The 20367-nt window shown below is 36.1% G+C and overlaps 2 long non-coding RNA genes across 3 annotated transcripts; both read left to right on the top strand.

Annotated features, from left to right (window-relative positions):
* Nucleotides 1–1911: 1911 nt before the first annotated feature.
* On the top strand, nucleotides 1912–3055 carry LOC131238553 (uncharacterized). Of its 2 annotated transcripts, XR_009167916.1 has the most exons (5): nucleotides 1912–2125; nucleotides 2222–2410; nucleotides 2596–2663; nucleotides 2832–2879; nucleotides 2988–3055. It is a non-coding gene; the product is annotated as an uncharacterized LOC131238553 (long non-coding RNA). The 2 variants fall into 2 exon arrangements; XR_009167917.1 differs by lacking the exon at nucleotides 2596–2663 and having other exon boundaries at nucleotides 2988–3026.
* Nucleotides 3056–13955: 10900 nt separating this feature from the next.
* LOC131238554 (uncharacterized) lies at nucleotides 13956–16026 on the top strand. The gene is made up of 4 exons (XR_009167918.1): nucleotides 13956–13973; nucleotides 14145–14211; nucleotides 14591–14706; nucleotides 15247–16026. It is a non-coding gene; the product is annotated as an uncharacterized LOC131238554 (long non-coding RNA).
* The last annotated feature ends 4341 nt before the right edge of the window (nucleotides 16027–20367 follow it).

Here is a 20367-nt window from a genome sequence, read left to right as displayed (position 1 = left end):
CCTCAAAAATACACTTAAAAAATTCACATTAGGCAACAGCGCTTGCTGCTACTGCTGACACCAGAGGACGCAGTAGTGTCCTGTTGCTGTGTGAACGCCGGACGGGCAGGGATCACGGGTCCCAACCATGGGCCCCACCATGATGTGGGTTCATCATCAACGCTGTGCATTTGGTAGGTCCCCTTTGGGACAGTGGGCTCCCCCAAAAATCAGCTGCATAAATAACTCAGGTGGCTCACATCGCAGGAAACAATGGCGATTGCACTACCAGAAAAATAACCAAAGAATACAGACCACGTTAGATTTTTGCTACAGATATAAACCGTAGCTATAGTTACTACGGTTTTAATCCATAGCTAAAAAGTTGTCACACCATTAATAATTAAAGATGGTGTAAGGGGATTTATTGGGCCTAAAAAAATATGTGTTCTATCTAAGTCATTCAACTATTTTGAAATATTATTTTATGGCATGAAATCAAACATCATCTAGGTCAAAGGCTCAAGTGGACCACACGGTAGGAAACATGAAGATTAATTTAAATATTCTTCCTATGGTGTGGTACACTTGGGCCTTCAAGATACTTTAATTTTGGTATCAAGAATTAAAATAATTTGTTAAAATTAATAGTCAGAATGGATGAACCAAATACATCATGGTGGGCCCCACGGAGCCCCTGCCCGGACCGTTCATGGTCCATCACGCCCAAAAACTAGGCGCGCTCTTAAAAACACAGCCGCGCCAAGAGTGCACCCAAAACTTTTCATCTCTCTCTCTCTCTCTCTCCCTCTTCCTTCCCTACCCTATTTTCCACTGCTCTCCCCGCCCCTGACTCTCTCTCTCTCTCTCTCTCTCTCTCTCTCTCTCTCTCTTTCGTGTGCACGCGGGGCATTGAATGTTAGATCTAGCATGGCGTCGGGACTGAGAAGTGGAGCATCTCTCTCTATCTTTGTAGTAGATCGTGAAAGGTAATTTCCGTGCCATAATTTTGTCGATCTCTGTTTGTAATGATTTGAGGAGAAGATTTCATTCTATTTTTTTTGAAATCTAACATGGATTTTGTTTATTTTCTGATGACTTTGCTTCTTGCTTATGATTTCTGAGGGTTTTTATTGGAAATTCTTTTCAAATTAGATTGGGATGTGCTGCTGCGTATATTTTTTGCTTAGGTTTCACATTTGCTACTTTTAGAGGAGATTTTTATGGATATTTCACATATTCAGTGATGGTTTCTAAGGAGTATTTAGGCTTCTCCTTTTTTTTTTGTTTTTTTTTTTTTGTTGTTTTTTGGATTTTTACTAACAAACTAAATTAGGCACATAACATGCGTCTTTCAAAAACTTAAAGAAGTCCTGCAAATCCATTCGCATGTTTTCCTCCACAGACTCGACTCAGACCGTTTGTGCAGACTAGGCTATTGAATTTCTATGCGAAATATGAAGAGATTGGGTGTGCATGTGGGGTGTTTGATGAAATTCCCAAGGGGAATTTGATCGTGTGGAGTGCAATGATTTGTGCGACTCAATCATTTCAAAATCTGAGAACTTTGAATTAAAAACTCCATGAGAAGTGTTGATAATTATCAAATAGTCTACAAGAAGCTAACCAATCAGTGGCCTGCAAAAGCAACAGTTTGCTCAAAACAGAGATGATCTGTGTAGCTCATCATGATGCCCTAGCTTAATGGTCCTATGGGTCCTAATAACTATCTTCCATGTGTGGTAGGATTCCTTGATTGATTGATTCAAAGACATTTGATTCTTAGGTTCATGTCGCCTATGATGCCCTGGCTTAACGGTTGTTGTTTTCTCGCATCAATGAAGAGCTTGATCAAATAAAGAAAGTGAAAAATGGATGATGATGATCGGGTCATGCAGCTGGACCGTTCACCCATTTGAAGGTGGGCCCCACAATCACAGCCCTTCCAAATAGCCCCTCAATCACCCATTTAAATTGCGGTGCACTGTTTGGGGATATATTTACCTTTTCTTCTATTCCATTGCAGTTAGAGATCTTCCTTAGCTCAGGAATTGTTTGCCTCTCTATTTATTCATTGGTTGTCGGGATCTTTGGCGTGAATCCCCCATATACATGGAATCTAAACCATGGATATCTATTTAAATGGGTACATTTTCTCTTCCTTTTTTTTCCCTTTCAAATAGACAATTTATGCTTAACCAAGCACATGTTGTTTCAGATAAACTAACATTCCTCCCTTTAGGAATTGACTCTGCCTCCCAACTGCTACATTGAGGATAAGATGTGGCTGGTGAAATTCTACATCAAGGTTAGAGAAAACCCAGTTAGCCCAGGGTTGTCAGTGGGCTCGTCACAGCCTCCAGCTAGTTCAAAATCTAGGCTTAAACCAACCTAGTTCAAATGATCTGCCATTAAAGCAGTTAACTATCAGGTGGTCAATCTGTACAAAAAATGGGACTCTTGATTGCAAGTGGGTTTTTTTTTTAAAAATTTTTTTATAACTTTATTTTAAAGATTGATGTTGGCATACCCTTGGGCAGCCTAATTCTTTTGGTTCAATGATCTAATGATGGTTTCACCTGATAAACTGGATTGGATCTCCCGTGCATGTGCCAGGTTGACATGTCTATTCGTGTAGAGATGACTATGGAGGGGATTGCAAACCTCTAAGGCCTTGTGCCTGGGTACAGTAATTTGCCACATTTAGCTATAGGTTTCTTGCAATTTTGTTTTTAGTAACCAGCAATATCCAGGAATGGCCTGGATAATCTTCTTTTGATTTTTACACGGATGCTTATTCAAAAAATGATGTGTAGAGTTGTTGGTTGACATGAGCTGGTTTTTGGCTACAGGTAATTGATTATGGAGTTCATAAGCTTTGGAAATACAATAATGTTGAGGTATTTCATCTATTACCTACCTTGTCAATTCCATGTTGAATTTCCTCATTGAGCCGCTTGTTAAAACTATCTAGCCCTCTTCTTAATAAACCTTTTTTTTTCCAAAAGGAGGGGTCTCGCCCCTATATTTGACAATATGAACAGGGGATGTACAATCCACACACATTCAGGTGGGCACTATAAGTGCTATGGTTTAATGCTCCTTTGATTGTCAAATTTTGTGGTGCCAAAACATCAATCTATATCTTATGTAGCTCATTGGTATATATGATCAAGACATTGCATCACCTCTCTAAACACTTTGCTTCAAGTCAAGAACGAAGAACTACTTCAAACCATTTCAAGAAATGCAAGTACAAGCTACAATGGAAAAAGTGATCTTGATCAAGACCCAAGTCAAGTATAATTCAAGCTCTAGAAGATCTCAAGCTCAATGTTACATCAAGTAGAGAGATCTCAAGCTTCACAATCTTCAAAGGTCAATTATCATCTGAAGAAATGAAGTCTCAATGATCATACCTCACTTTCAAGGTATGATTGACCTTAGATTGACCTTAGGGTAGGTCACTTTGTATACATAATTCAAATTGAATTACTTTACATGTGTTTGGACTGTTCTAAGACTAATCCTGAATTCTGTTCGATTAGTCTTAGCTCTGGCTCAACCAGTCCAAGAAATTCCAAGACCAGTCCTACGTTGTTACAAATTTTTAAAATTTTTTGGTTGAGCAACGACCAGTCCTGGACTCTGTTCAACTGGTCGTGTGAATAGTGCACGGCTCGTCCTATGACCAGTCCTAGACCTACGACTCAAATTCCAGCAACTGTTCCTGGTTTCTCACGACCAGTCGTAGGATGCTCACAACCAGTCGTGGAGGGCTCACGACCAGTCGTGGACAACCTATGACCAGTCGTGAAACGATTTTATCCGATCGCGCTTAAAATTTTAAAAATCTGTTCTTCTACGACCAGTCATAGTGTCCTCAGGACCAGTCATAGATGAGATTTCTACAACTATAAATAGAACACGAATTTTAGAGTTTAATATTGAATTTCAAGTAAAATCAAGGCATCACTCTGAGATAAATTTTTGTTCATTTTTAAGCTACATTGTGCATTTTTAATATTCTCTTTTGTTAGCTTTATTAATTTAATTTTGTCTTTATATTCCAATTTGAATTGAAAAGAGGAATTGTTGTATTCTTTCTTCTTGGAATCAAAATCAAATATAGCTAGCCCAACTGGTTTAATTTAAAATCAATTAAAACCTAGAACCATTTCAAAGTGAGTATTGGATATTGAACTTTCACATTCGAACTTCTACTTCGAATGGTTCTTCCAAGCTGTTACAAAAGTAGAAATCCAGGTATTTTACTGTATTGTGAATTTCCTTCATTTTGGTTTTTGTTTGAGATTTAGCTAGAAAAATCTCAATCTAGTGGTTATCTGAGGAGAGCTAGGAAAACTTAGAAGTGGGGTTTTTGAATTGTGTAAGCCTATTTGAAAGACACAATTGCGAAGGTTTTTGGTAAACCTGTGAAATCTATTTTCATTGTGAATGCTAATATCCCCTGTGTAAGGATATTAGGAGTGGAGTAGCAAGCTATGTGGCTGTTGTTTAACAGTAGGTGTACACACAAGTGAACCACTATAATTCTTTGTGTTTTGTGGATGTGTGAGTTATATTTCCTATCTTTTATCATTTAAGTTTGTGGAATGTATGTGTGGATGTGAATGTTGTAATATTTACATTTCAAGCATTGTGGGGAAGGTTGTAATAATTTAGATTTAAATTCTTGCAATTTATTTCAATTCCTTGCTATTTATTTATTCCTCTTCGGTTTGATTTTTTGATACGAAGAACGTTCTAGAAATAAGGTTGTCCTGCCATAAACCGTTGGTTTTTATGGTGTAAGGTTGTCTTTAGAATAACATTTGTATCAACCTCTCGATACTTGTTTATTGAGGTTGTCTTTCATTTCAGCATTGTAAATTGATTTCCTTTATTTGGCTATCTCATTATTTAATTCCGCTATTATTATTTTAAATTTGACATTGTCCTATTCACCCCCCCCCCCCCCCTCTAGGACATATATCTTGGCCTTTTCAAGTGGTATCAGAGCCTAATAGCTCGTTTTAACTCTTTATGTTTGGATTTATTTCCTGAGCTAATCGATCTAAGCTATTTATAAGATGTCAAATTTTGATTGCCTCTCAGTCACTAGGCCTCCACCATTTGATGGCTCTAATTATGCCTATTGGAAAGCCAGGTGTGGCAAGACACAGTGACTGAATGGAACCCCCTACCACTGAAGTGACTGGTAACGATGGTTCAAAATCAATAAAAGTTTCACCATATTTCACTAGGACCACAGTTTAGAAAAGTGAAAGTAGTGCCAATGTAAAAGCACTAAATGTAATTACTTGTGCACTATCACCGGATGAGTTCAAAAGAATTATATCCTGTGATACTGCAAAGCAAGCTTGGGATATTTTAGAAATGACACACGAGGGTACTTTAATTGTCAAGAAATTTAAAGTACAACTCCTCACAACCAAATTTGAGGAAATTCATATGGAAGAAAATGAAATGTTTATGGACTTTTATACAAGATTAAATGGCATTGTAAACTCTATGTGGGGTCTTGGCGATAAAATCTCAAAAAGTAAAGTGTGTGAAAAGATACTACGCTCACTTCCTAAATGGTTCAATTCTACGGTAACTGTGATCCAGGAACTTCGTGATACGGACAATATGAGGGTAGAAGAACTAGTTGGTTCTTTATAAACCTATGAGTTAAACTTTAAAGCTCCTAAAGGTAAATCTATCGCTCTTAAATCTTCTAAATGTATTTCTTAAGAAAATTCTGATTTAGAAAATTCTGAAGACGATATGGCTCTTTTAGCGAAATTTTTTTACAAGATTTTCAAAAGTAAAAAGAGGGTTGACTTTCAAAAATCAAATTATAAGAAAAGATCTAAAACCAGAACTTATAAATCTTTAAAAGATAGTCAATGTTACAAGTGCCAAGAATATGGGCATTTAGCAAACAAGTATCTTAAAAAGGACAAACCCAAAAAGAAGAGTATGTTGGCTACTTGGGATTAATCCTCTAATTCTGAAGCCTCTTCTGAATCAGAAGATTCTGAAACTAAGTCGGGCAATGGAGTCAAAGCCCTTATGACTCTAGCCAAGTTCACTTTTTTGGATCATGATGATTCTACTAGTGAAGAAAATCTAAATAGTGATCATGAAAATGAAGAAGATCTTCAAAATGCTTACAATGCCCTATACAAGGAAAGTTGTAAAATTGCCGTAAAACTAAAACTTCAAAAAGAAAAGTTTTTAAAACTTAAAGAAAATTTTGAATCACTTGTTGTAGAAAAATCTCAAATTTCAGATTGTTTTGAAAAATCAAAATGTGATTTAGAGTTCAAAACTTCCCTGATTGAAAACCTAAAATCTGAAAATGAAAAACTTAAACTTGAAGTCTCTTCTCTTTTGAGTTTAAAGGATACATGGAGATATGCCCAAGGTGATCCAAAGTTAGAAAAACTTTTATCTGAATCAAGAAAATGTGGTGACCGATCTGGTTTGGGCTACGATAAAAGTGTTCCTCCTAAGAAGAAGAATACTTTTCCTAAGTTTGTGAAAGGAGATTCTTCAAACTCAATAGGAAATAGTTCTAATCAAAAGTTTTCTAAAAATGTTAAAACTTTCAATCTTTCAAAACTAAAAGTAATTATATCAACTATAAAAATTAGAATCAAAACCCTTTAGCTGAAAAGATAGTTGATTTGCTTAAGGAGCTCTTAAAATCTAACTATGTGGGTCATTCTTACAACAATTACAAATACAAAAAGACCAACTATACTACTAAACGCAAAACAATTATGAAATGGATTCCTAAGGTTACCTGCTTAATTGCCCACACTACTTTTAAAGCTACAAGCCATTCAAAGTGGTACCTAGACAGTGGATGCTCAAGGCATATGACTGGTGATAAAGGTCTATTCACCAATTTCAAAGACATGACTGATGGGTCAGTCACATTCGACGATGGCAGCAATTGTAAGATTATTGGCTAAGGTACGATTCAACTCTATAACCTCCCTTTGTTTAAAAATATTTTATACGCTGAAGGATTAAAACATAATCTGTTAAGCATATCTCAAATATGCGATAACAATCATAGTGTAAGATTTTCTAACCAAGGTTGTAAAATTGTAAATAATAAGGGTTTAATAATATTAACTGGTCGCAGAGCTTCTGAAAACTGCTATATTGTTAGTGAATCCAGCTCATCTAGTTAAACGTGTTACATGGTCCTCACCGATGAGACTGATTTGTGGCATAAATGTCTTGGACATGTACACTACCATAATCTGTATAGACTGAACAGAAGAGAACTAATAAGAGGTCTACTTAAATTGCAAAAAATAGACAAAATATGTGGTGAATGCCAGATTGGCAAGCAAACTACGAGCTCTCACAAGAAGGTGAACTCTAATGCCACATCATGACCACTCGAGCTTCTCCATATGGATTTAATAGGACTAACCAGGATAGAGAGTCGAGGTGGTAAAAAATACATACTGGTGATAGTGGATGATTATACCAGATTCACTTCGGTAGCTTTCTTAAGGGATAAATCAGAAACCCTTGATGAAGTAAAAAGAGTTCTCAAATGGATCCAAACAGAAAAATGTTCTCAAGTCTGTAAGATCCGTAGTGATCATGGATCTGAATTTGAGAATAGCAGTTTTGAGAAATTCTGTAGCGATCAGGGAATATTACATGAATTCTTTGCACCCAAAACTCCACAAAAAATGGAATTAAAGAAATAAAAAACAGAGTGCTTTAAGAAATGACTAATGTAATGTTGAATAGTATGAAGCTATCTAAAAATCTTTAGGCTAAAGCCGTAAATACTGCCTGCTATATAATCAACCGGGTTTATACTAGTAAATCTAATAATAAAACGGCATATGAAATGTGGTTCGATAAGAAACCTACTATCAAATACTTTCGAGTTTTTGGTAGCAAGTGCTATATTTTACGTGACCATGAAAATTTGGGAAAGTTTGACACTAAAAGTGATGAAGGGATCTTTTTAGGTTATTCTTTAAACAGTCACACATATCGCATACTGAACAAAAGGACCGGTGTTATTTAGGAATCTATTAATGTAGTCATAGACGATCACTTGAATACACCTGCCCCAAATTCAGATAATGATGAAGTTCTTTTAATTGACAAACTAGATACTTCATCAAGTCAAAACAATTCTGAATTGAGGACTGTTAAAGATCATCCAACCAATCAGATTCTTGGAAACCCTCTCACTAGTGTGCGCACTCGTAAACAACTTGAAGATATATGTAATTACGTATGCTTTACATCCCAGATAGAGCCAGCAAACGTAAAAGAAGCTCTTACTGACAAAAGCTGGATAGTTGCGATGTAAGAAGAGCTTAACCAATTTGTGAGAAATGATGTTTGGTATCTTGTTCCTAGACCTAAAGATAAACATATTATTGGAACTAAGTGGATTTTCAAAAATAAGTCTAATGAACTTAGTAATATTATTCGAAACAAGGCTAGATTGGTTGTACAAGGGTACACTCAAATTGAAGGCATTGATTATGATGAAACCTTTGCCCCAGAAGCTCATCTTAAATCAATTAGACTATTCATATCCATTGCTTGCTCTAGAAAATTTAAAATTTATCAAATGGATGTGAAGAGTGCCTTCTTAAATGGCGATCTACATGAAGAAGTGTATGTTGAACAACCAACGGGTTTTGAAGACCCTAAGAACACTGATCATGTCTACCGCCTTAAAAAGGCTCTCTACGGTTTGAAACAAGCTCCCAGGGCATGGTATGAAAAATTGACTAAGTTTTTACTAAGTCATAATTTTCAAATGGGAAGTGTTGATAAAACTTTGTTTGTTAAGAAATATAACGATGATATTTTAATGGTACAGATCTACGTTGATGATATTATATATGGATCTACCTGTTCTAACATGACAGTTGAGTTTCTAGATTTAATGAAATCTATGTTCGAAATGAGCATGGTTGGGGAATTAAATTATTTCCTAGGGTTACAAGTAAAACAACAACCCGATGGTATTTTTATTTCTCAAACCAAATATGCTTTAAACTTGATTAAAAAGTTCGGATTTGAGAATGGTAAGAATTTCGACACTCCTATGGGTACAACTTTAAGACTCTCAAAGGACTCTACAGGTAAAAATGTTGATCTTAAATTATATCGTAGTATGATTGATAGTTTACTTTATTTGACTGCTAGTAGACCTGATATTGCTTTTAGTGTTGGTATTTATGCTAGATATCAGTCTGATCCTAAAGAGTCACATCTAACTGCTGTTAAGCGGATAATGTGATATGTTGCAAGTACTGCTAAATTGGGTTACTGGTATCCTTATGATACTCTAGTGTTCAATTGGCTGGGTACTCAGATGCTGATTGGGCTGGTAATATTGATGACAGGAAATCAACCAGTGGTAGTTGTTTCTATATTGAAAATTGTTTGATTTCTTGGTTTAGCAAGAAACAAAGTTCTATATCGCTCTTAACTGCTGAGGCAGAATACATCGCAGCAGGGAATGCATGTACTCAGCTTGTTTGGATGATACGTATGTTAAGTGATTATGGAATTGCATAGGAATCAATGATATTATTTTGTGATAATTCCAGTGCTATAAATATTTTGAAAAATCCAATCCAGTATTCACGTACCAAGCACATTGACATTAGGTATCATTACATTTGTGAATTAGTGGAAGAAAAAATAATATCTTTGGAATACATTCTGACCGAGACTCAACTTGCTGACATTTTCACTAAATCGCTCGACAAAAGCAGGTTTAATAAATTAAAAGTTAATCTTGGTATGTGCATTCAAAATTGATTATTCATGCATGTATGTACCATAATGTATATATATTTGATAATTTATGTGTTTAAATTTTAAATTTTCATGGAAAATGCATGTTTTTGTTTGTACATGACCAGTCATGGATGTGCTCGACCGGTCATGGTACGACCGGTTGAGGACAGATCAAGACCAGTCGTGGAGCGCGCTGGTCATTTTAAAAATTGGGAAAAAACGTTTTCTTCATTTCTTCCTTCTTCTCTAATGGGTGTGGCACGACTAGTCATACTCGACTGCTTTATTCTTTAAGGTAAGTGCATCATTTCAGTTTTCCTTATAGATTTATACTCTAATCACATACTTTCTTCCTTGGAGTGGTTGATTTCAAGTTCCCTTGAAGATTTTGGGGTTTTCTATACCCAAATCTAATCTTTATAAACCCCACTCTATCCTATTTGCATCTTATTGATTCCTTAAGTTTCTTCATACAAATGGATGCTAGAGGAAAAAAGAAAACTTCCCGTGGTCCATCATCTTCTAGATCAACTCCTATCACTCGGCGCCATCTTCGGTCACCCGAAGATGATCCCTCACATGTGCGGGATTTGCGTATGCGCAATGTCATTGTTGAACAGCCTGTTGATCTTGATCACATTGCTCCTTTTGGTATTCTTCCTCTTCTCTAAGCTATAGGATGGGCTAACATCTTACATTGGGTTGGGCTGCATACCAATCTATTGCATAGGCCATGTTTGCATGCATTTCTGAGTTTTCATCTGAGAATTTAACTTTTAAAATTGATGCTAGAGAAGGTCCATTTGATGTAGACCGCCATCTGATTTCAGGTCTTATGGACATACCGGTCAACGATGAGGGTATTCCTATTCATACTTTAGCTGAAAAACCCTCCGAATTTGAAAAATGCATGCTCACTAGCGATCTATGTAATATGAATGTGCAATGGACTCATAAAGGGAATGCTCTCCCCTCAAAGTATTTGTTACACAGATATAGAGTTATCCACAAAATCTTTATTTCAAATCTGTATCCCTGTTTAGGTAACAAAACTGAACTGAATTCATTTATGGTTCGGGTTTTGCATTCTATTATATCTGGTACTAAAGTTTATCTTCCTTCATTGATATGTCATTCCATCATTCAGTTTCTTCTCCATCCAAGTCATGGTGATATTCTATTTGCCTATCTTATGATTGTGTTAGCTAATCACATGTTAGTTGTTATGCCTGTTGGAGAGGCCCCTATCCATCATCTTATTTTTAACAATTCAAATATAAACAAGATGAAATTAGAATTGGCTCCTGGCCAAGTAGATGTTGGTGGTGGAGCTAAAGCAAGGAATGAAGATGAAGCTGGCGATTTTCCTGATGATATTATATGGATGATATCTTTGATGACCTTGAATCTGATTCTACTAATGATCCTAACTATGAGCCATTTGATTTTGATGCTCGTCTTCGTGCTCTTGAGGAGAAGGTTGAAAATATGAATGTGGCCAATGATCTTCAATTTAAATATATGCGCAAGTATCTTAGGCGCTTAAACAAGGGCCTTCATCAACTTGATCCTACCATACCTGCTCCTTCATCTGGATCTGATTAAGTGTTTTATCTTTTGATCTATATTAACTCTAATCCTGTTTTACCTTTGTTGGTGTGTGAACTTTGATTTTACTTCAGTTTGGTTAACTGACCTTTATTTGTGGATTTGAATTGGTTAATAGTTTATGGACTTTCCTTTGCTTAAATCTTATCTAGTTAATCCTTTTCTTACTCCTGTTTATTATCCATTTCCAATTCTTTTTTGCTTCCTTTGTCATATTGTGACAAAAAGGGGGAGAAGATTTTAAGTAGTTTGGATTGATTGGAATGGATAATGGATAATGGATATGGATTGAAGGGTAGTAACATTAATTTTTACGATATATATGTGTGTGCTACTCAGGGGGAGTAAATAAGTAAGGAAGAATTTGTACTAGTTAATAACAACTGGTGCATGATTCTTTAAACTAGTTGTAACTAGTTCTCTTATAACTGGTTTTTTCTTATAACTAGTGCATACATGATTCTTTGAATGTGTATTGGTGATATTTTTTTTAGTGTGTTTTATCACAAATTTGACAAAGGGGGAGATTGTAAGTGCTATGGTTTTATGCTCCTTTGGTTGTCAAATTTTGTGGTGCCAAAACATCAATCTATATTTTGTGTAGCTCATCGGTATATATGATCAAGACATCGCATCACTTCTCTAAACACTTTACTTCTAGTCAGGAACGAAGAACTACTTCAAACCATTTCAAGAAATGCAAGTACATGCTACAACGGAAGAAGTGATTTTGTTTAAGACCCAAGTCAAGTGTAATTCAAGGTTTAGAAGATCTCAAGCTCAATGTTACATCAAGTAGAGAGATCTCAAGCTTCACAATCTTCAAAGGTCAGCAATCATCTGAAGAAATGAAGTCTCAATGACCATACCTCACTTTTAAGGTATGATTGACCTTAGATTGACTTTAGGGTAGGTCATTTTGTATACATAATTCAAATTGAATTACTTTACATGTATGTAGACTGTTTTAAGACTAGTCCTGAACTCTGTTCGACTAGTCCTAGCTCTGGCTCGACCAATCCAAGAAATTTCAAGACCAGTACTAAATTGTTGCAAAATTTTAAAATTTTTTGGTTGAGCTACGGCTAGTCCTGGACTCTGTTCGACCGGTCGTGTGAACAGTGCACGACTCGCCTATGACCAGTCCTAGACCTACGACTTAAATTTCAGCAACTATTCCTTGTTTCTCACGACCAGTCGTAGGATGCTGACGACCAGTCGTGGAGGGCTCACGACCAGTCGTAGGATGCTCATAACCAGTCGTGGAGGGCTCACGACCAGTCGTAGGATGCTCATGACCAGTCGTGGAGGGCTCACGACCAATCATGGACACCCTACGACCAGTCGTGAAATGGTTTTATCCGATCGTGCTTAAAATTTTAAAAATCCATTCTTCTACGACCAGTCGTAGTGTCCTTAGGACCAGTCGTAGATGAGATTTTTGCAACTATAAATAGAACACGAATTTCAGAGTTTAATATTGAATTTCAAGTAAAATCAAGGCATCACTCTGAGATAAGTTTGTATTTATTTTTAAGCTACATTGTGCATATTTAATATTCTCTTTTGTTAGCTTTATTAATTTGATTTTGTTTCTATATTCCAATCTGAATTGAAAAGAGGAATTGTTGTATTCCTTCTTCTTGTAATCAAAATCAAATATAGCTAGCCCAACTGGTTTAATTTAAAAATAAATAGAACCTAGAACCATTTCAAAGTGAGTATTGGACATTGAACTTCCACATTCGAACTTCTACTCCGATTGATTCTTCTAAGCTGCTACAAAAGGAGAAATCCAGGTATTTTACTGTATTGTAAATTTCCTTCATTTTGATTTTTGCTTGAGATTAAGCTAGAAAAATCTCAATCTAGTGGTTATCTGAGGAGAGCTAGGAAAACTCAGAAGTGGGGTTTTTAAATTGTGTAAGCCCATTTGAAAGACACAATTGTGAAGGTTTTAGGTAAACTTGTGAAACCTATTTTCATAGTGAACGCTAATATCCCCTGTGTGAGGATATTAGGAGTGGAGTAACAAGCTGTGTGGCTGTTGTTTAATAGTTGTTGTACACACAGGTGAACCACTATAACTCTTTGTGTTTTATGGATGTGTGAGTTATATTTCCTATCTTTTATCATTCAAGTTTGTGGAATGTATGTGTGGATGTGAATGTTGTAATATTTACATTTCAAGCACTGTGGGGAATGTTGTAATAATTTAGATTTAAATTCTTACAATTTATTTCAATTCCCTGCTATTTATTTATCCCTCTTCGGTTTGAGCTTTTGATACGAAGAACGTTCTAGAAATAAGGTTGTCCTGCCATAAACCCTTGTTTTTTATGGTGTAAGGTTGTCCTTAGAATAACATTTGTATCAACCTCTCAGTACTTGTTTATTGAGGTTGTCTTTCATTTCAGCATTGTGAATTGATTTCCTTTATTTGGCTATCTCATTATTTAATTCTGCTGTTATTATTTTAAATTTGGCATTGTCCTATTCACCCCCCGCTCTAGGACATATAGGTTGGCCTTTTCAGGCACCACAAGAATGTCGGGCCTCACAATCAGGTAACTCATGCTGCAATGGAATTCTTCACAGCAATTATTAGGATCTCCTTGAACTTTGTTTGATATGCTCTTCCTACAAACTAGGACTTTCTTTTTTATTGCTGGTATATCCTTCCAACTTTGTTTGATGTGTAACTTGGAATTTTCTTTTGTTTTTTTTTTTTTTGGTAGGTGTTGCTGCAACTTTGTTTAAAACAAGCCGTTTCATATTTCTGGTCTTGCCCTATTTAAATCAAGGGTAGGCATCCCCTCACACATTGTTCGCTTGTGTTGTGGCCCACTTAAATGTTGAATCAGGTGGATTTAGGTAATGTGTGGTGATGCATCTGTTAGATAGTGTTGATGGCCTTCATACATCAAGTGGGTGCCACATACCAGTACCACTCTAGCATAGCTGGGATGAGACCATGATGATGATGATGATGGCCAATCTTTCTTTCTTTTTTCTTTTTTTTTTTTCTTTTTTTTTTTGCTTCCATTTGTTATAGTATTACATTGTAGTCAAATTGGAGGTGGCACTGCAGTCTATTATCTGGGTAGCTCCTTGGGTGGGTCACTCTTGAAAAATGGTGCAGACTGGTATGTCTCTGACGCACACCACCTTTGTTGTAATGCAGAGAAGTTTAAATCAGACTTGATGAAGATAGCTATGACCACTTTGAGTTTAAAAATACTTTCCCAGGACAAGGAGCATTTTGCTAAACTAGCTATAGATGCTGTCATGAGGCTCAAGGTATGTATTCGACTAAACTTTTTAGATGGTGTACCATGCTGGTAACAATTCATGCCATGGTATACCATGCTAAACTGAATTAGAATGCACCACTTAACTAGAATTTAATGTTATTTGACAATTTGATTTCCCATCACCTCTTTGCTACAACAGTTGCCTCTTCTCATTTGTTGTAGTGGTCTAAATCCTATAATTATTGTTGTGTAAGTTAAAACTCACCCCATTGAGAGTGTTTCAATCCTCTAGTTTATTGTTTCTCATCCTTTCTTATATGCCTGAGGATACTGTTGTCACTTTGTTCTTCCTTTTTTTTTTTTTCTGTATACTGTTGAGGATTTCCCCTCTAGTTTATGGTAGTTGGCAAAAATTGAAAATTTCTGTTCCTACTTCTTCTTGTTTGGTTAACTTGGATATAATAGATAGGGAGTGGACAACTACAAGGTGTTTGATGCTCGACGATAGTTTGGTTAATCAGGATCTAGCTATAATAGATAGGTAAGGTGCATGTTCAAAATTTCTGTTCCACTTCTTTTGTGGCAGTGGTGCATGGAAGGATCATCCGCCACGTGAGGAAAGCAATGCGATTGAAGCTATCTCAAAATTAGATGAAAAAAGAGTCCTTTTGGGTAAATATATTAAACTAAAAATTTGTGTTATTTTGCCTAATCGGTTCCCTGAAGGCTCTCAACAGATATTCTGGCCCATATAAATGCCAGATGGAGATGGTTTTTCATGTCCCAACATATTTGTTGACTAGGATTGCTGTAGTGTAGCGGACAACATTGATGTTGGTAATCTATGCTGTTGTAGTTCTATTAGCCCCACCATTATGTATGTGTTTTATCAAGCTGTCCACCCTGTCCACCCAATTTGCTACTCATTTTAATCCATGAGCCCAATATACTAGTTCATTTTAATTATGGACGTTGAATCACCACAGTTTTCTAGTGTGGTCCACCTGAGATTTGGATCTGCCTCATTTTTGGACTATTGTCCTAAAATGAGCTAGAAAATGAGTGGAAATCATGGATAAAAAAGATACATAATGGTGGGGCCAAAATACTTTTCCAGCAGCACAACACCTCTCAAAAGTGTAGGTCGGCTGCTTTCTTTTTATGAATTTTTATTTTTCCAATTATCATTCCTGACCTTTTAGGCTTTAAATAGAGGAAAAACATCAACACTAACTTAATTAGTCAAAATTCCTTAATTTGCTTGAGATGATATGTGAAGTAGAATTTTTTTGGTGGGCCACGTTTTGATATTTATCACCGCCATCGATTTTGATGGCTAAATTGTTTTCACTGAGAATAATCTGCTGCTGTTAGGTAACAAAAACAACTGTCTTGATTTTGTTTTATTTAGAAATCATTTTATTCTTTACCACCCATTTCAACCATTAGTGTATCCAAATTAGATTAGGGGTACCTAATTATTAGGAGTCTCCACTGACCACACATGCCTCTTTTCATTGCTCTATAATCTTTAATGATGGCTTTTTATTTATTTATTTACTGAACTTGGAGGTCAGGTCCGGATAATTGGGCTGTCCAATCTTTATTCGTTAGCTCATGGGCTTGGAGTTGGGTCTGTATCTTATGGGCTGGACAGTAATGGTATAATGCCATGGATTTCTTGCCCAAGCTGTAATGACAATAGTTGGTCCAAGCATTCATGTTTCTAGGATTATACTTCTAGCCTTTTGCTTCGTGATGTTCTATTAAGCATCTTGCATTGTTATCATTTGACTTTTGGAAATATTTGGGGGAAGGATTGTAAGTGCTATAGTTTCTATCCCTGTTTGTTGTCAAATTTGTAGTGCCAAAATCACTATTATACTCTGTTATATATAACTTGCATAAGTGAAGCTCTCTCATAAACAACCTAAGCTCACAACAAGCAAAGCTCAAGATCTTGAATGAAAGAACTGCTCACAAGACTCAAGCTGAAAAGAAAAAGAAAGTACAAGGCAAGACTCAAGCTGAACTCAAGACTCAAGTTGAAAGTCAAGCTGAACTCAAGACTCAAGCTGAAACTCAAGCCACTTTCAAGATTGAGCTACTTCAAGGTTTAGTCTACATCAAGACTTCAAGGCTCATTCTTCATGGTCTCTTGTTTCAATGTCCATACTTCATGATTGAGGTTTGTTTGACCATAGGATGACCTTAGAAGTAGGTCATTTCGGATACATAAGCCGAATGTTATTTTACATGTGATTGGTCTGTTCTTCGACTAGTCCTAGGGCTTCTTCGACTAGTCCTAGACTTGCTTCGACCGGTCTAAGAAAATCCTCGACCAGTCGTAAGTTTGTTACAAATTCTGGATAAAATCTGTTAGCCTTCGACTAGTCCTGGAATCTGTTCGACCAGTCGTAGGAACAGTGTCGACTGATCTTCGACCAGTCGTACAATCTACGACTCGAAGTCCAGCGAACCTTTGCAGGACCTACGACCAGTCGTAGGAGGGCTACGACTAGTCGTAGAACGGTCTGAGCATATCCCGTCGAATTTTTCAAATATCTGTTAGAGCTTCGACTAGTCGAAGAGCACTCTAGACCAGTCGAAGACCCGATCTTCTCACCTATAAATAGAGCACGAATCTCAGAAGAAATCATTGATTTAATTAAAGTATTCAAGCCAATCTTTGTCGAACTTCTGAGAGATGATTTTGTGCTCCATCTAAGCTAAGTGTGCTTATTTAATATTCTCTTTCCATAGCTTTATTTTAATTGATTTTGTTTCTTATATTCCAATCTGATTTGATAAAGAGGAATTATTATTCCCTTTCTTTGGAATCAAAATCAATTAAGGCAAGCCCTATTTGGTTTAATTTAAAATCTATTAGAACTAGAACCATTGTAATCGAGTACTGGACATTGAACTTGGACATTCAATCATCTACTTTGATTTGGTTCTACCGGGCTGCTACAACGAAGGAGATTTTCAGGTATTTTACATATTGTAAATTCCTTTCTATTATTCTGGTTTCTTTCAAGATTTTCCAGAAAAATCTTGTTATTTTGGTTATTTGAGGAAAGCCAGGAAAACTCAGAAGTGGGGTTTTTTTAATTGTGTAAGCCCACAGACAAAGACACAATTGTAAGGGTTTTGGGTGAACCTGGGAAAACCTATTTTTAGTGAACGCTAATATCCCCTGTGTGAGGATATTAGGAGTGGAGTAGCTTTTTGTGTGGCTGTTGTATAACAGTTAGTGAACACACAGGCGAACCACTATAAACCTTTGAGTTGTGGTTGACTGATTTATTCTTTTAATCTTTTAATTAATTTTTGTGGGATGTATGTATGGTGGTGAATGTTGTAATTATTTCAAGCTTTGTGAGAATGTTGTAATAGCTTAGAATTTACTTTCTGCTATTCCTTTATAAGCTTGTTTTTCAATTTCATTTGAAAGTTGTTCCAAGGTTGCCTTGCCATTTTTATGGTGTATGGCTGTCCCTAGAACAATACATTTTTAATTACAAGTTATTTCATTTCAGTTTATATTTATTTTCGTATTCCTCTTCGATTTGAGACTTGATACAAAGACCTTTCTAGAAATAAGGTTGTCCTACCATAAACTCTTTTTGGTGTAAGGTTGTCCTTAGAACAACGTTTGTATCAACCTCTCAAGATCTGAATTTTGAGGTTGTTTTACTTTCTTGCATTGTTATTTAATTTGGCTATCATTTTCTTTATTATTCCGCTGTTATAAGTTTTCATTTGGCATTGTCCTATTCACCCCCTCTAGGACATATAGCTTGGCCTTTTCAAGTGGTATCGAGCCTAATAGCTCATTTTTTTGGATTTAATTCTGAGCTAACGATTTAAGCTATTTAAGATGTCAAATTTTGATAGCCTTTCACCACTAGGCCTCCACCCTTTGATGGCTCCAACTATGCTTATTGGAAAGCCGAATGAGGATCTTCCTCAAATCAATGGATGAAAATGTGTGGCAAGCCACGGTGGTGAATGGAATCCTCCTATCATGGAAGTTACTGGGGTTGATGGTTCAAAATCTATGAAAACCACACCATATTACCAATGGACCACCCCTTAGAAAAGTGAGAGTAGTGCAAATGCTAAAGCACTAAATGCAATTACTTGCGCACTATCACCGGATGAGTTCAAAAGAATCATTTCTTGTGATACTGCAAAGCAAGCTTGGGATGTATTAGAAATGACACACGAGGGTACTACAATTGTCAATAAATCTAAAGTCCAACTCCTCATAACCAGATTTGAAGAAATTCATATGGAGGAAAATGAAATGTTTATGGACTTCTACACTAGATTGAATGACATTGTAAACTCAATGTGGGGTCTTGGCGATAAAATCCCAGAAAGTAAAGTATGTGCAAAAATACTACGCTCACTTCCTGAACGGTTCAATTCTAAAGTAACCGCAATCCAGGAACTTCGTGATACGGATAATATGAGGGTTGAAGAACTAGTTGGTTCTCTACAAACCTACGAGTTAAACTTTAAAGCTCCTAAAGGTAAATCTATCGCTCTAAAATCATCTAAATGTAATTCAGAAGAAAATTCTGATTGGCTCTTTTAGCTAAAAAATTTTACAAAATTTTCAAAAGAAAGAAAAGAGTTGATTTTCAAAAATCAAATGACAAAAAGAAGTTTAGACCCAAATCTCGAAAATCTTTGAAAGATAGTCTATGTTACAACTGTCTAGAATATGGGCACTTAGCAAATAGATGTCCTAAAAGGGATAAACCCAAGAAGAAGGGTATGTTGGCTACATGGGATGAATCATCTGATTCTGAAGGTACTTCTGAGTCAGAAGATTCTGAAACTGAGTCGGGCAATGAGGTCAAAGCTCTTATGACTCTAGCCAAATTCACATTTTCAGATAATGACTCTACAAGTGAAGAAAATCTGAATAGTGAATGTGAAAATGAAGATGATCTTCAAGACGCTTACAATGCCCTATATAAGGAAAGTTGTAAAATTGTTACAAACTTAAACTTCAAAAAGAAAAGTTTTCTAAACTCAAAAATTGTTTTGATTCACTTCTTTTAGAAAAATCACAAATTTCAGATTGTTTTGAAAAATCGAAATGCGATTTGGAATTCAAAAACTCCCTAATTGTTGATTTAAAATCTGAAATTGAGAAACTTAAAACTGAAGTATCTTCTCTTCTGAGTTTAAAGGACACATGGAAATATGCCCAAGGTGATCCAAAATTAGAAAAACTTTTATCCGGATCAAGAAAATGTGGCGATCGATCCGGGTTGGGCTATGATAAAAATCTACCTCCCAAACAAAAGTATACTCCTCCTATGTTTGTTAAAGGAGAGTCCTCAAACTCAAAAGGGAAAAGTACTTATCAAGATTTTTCTAAAAATTCAAAAACTTTTCAAAAACCTAGAAACAGCCATGTCAACTTTAATCAGAATCGAAATCCACTAGCTGAAAAGATAGTTGATTTACTCAAGGAGCTATTAAAATCTAACTCTATAGGTCATTCCTACAAGTATACACAAAAGAAGACCAACTATGTTCCTAAACCCAAAACAGTTATGAAATGGGTTCCTAAAGTCACCTGCTTGGTTGCTCACACTGCTTTCAAAGCAACAAGTCATTCAAAGTGGTACCTAGACAGTGGATGCTCCAGGCATATGACAGGTGACAAAGCTTTATTCACGGA

Source organism: Magnolia sinica, chromosome 3, assembly GCF_029962835.1.
Source record: "Magnolia sinica isolate HGM2019 chromosome 3, MsV1, whole genome shotgun sequence".
Taxonomy (NCBI): Eukaryota; Viridiplantae; Streptophyta; class Magnoliopsida; order Magnoliales; family Magnoliaceae; genus Magnolia; species Magnolia sinica.
This window is presented reverse-complemented; position numbering and strand designations above follow the sequence as displayed.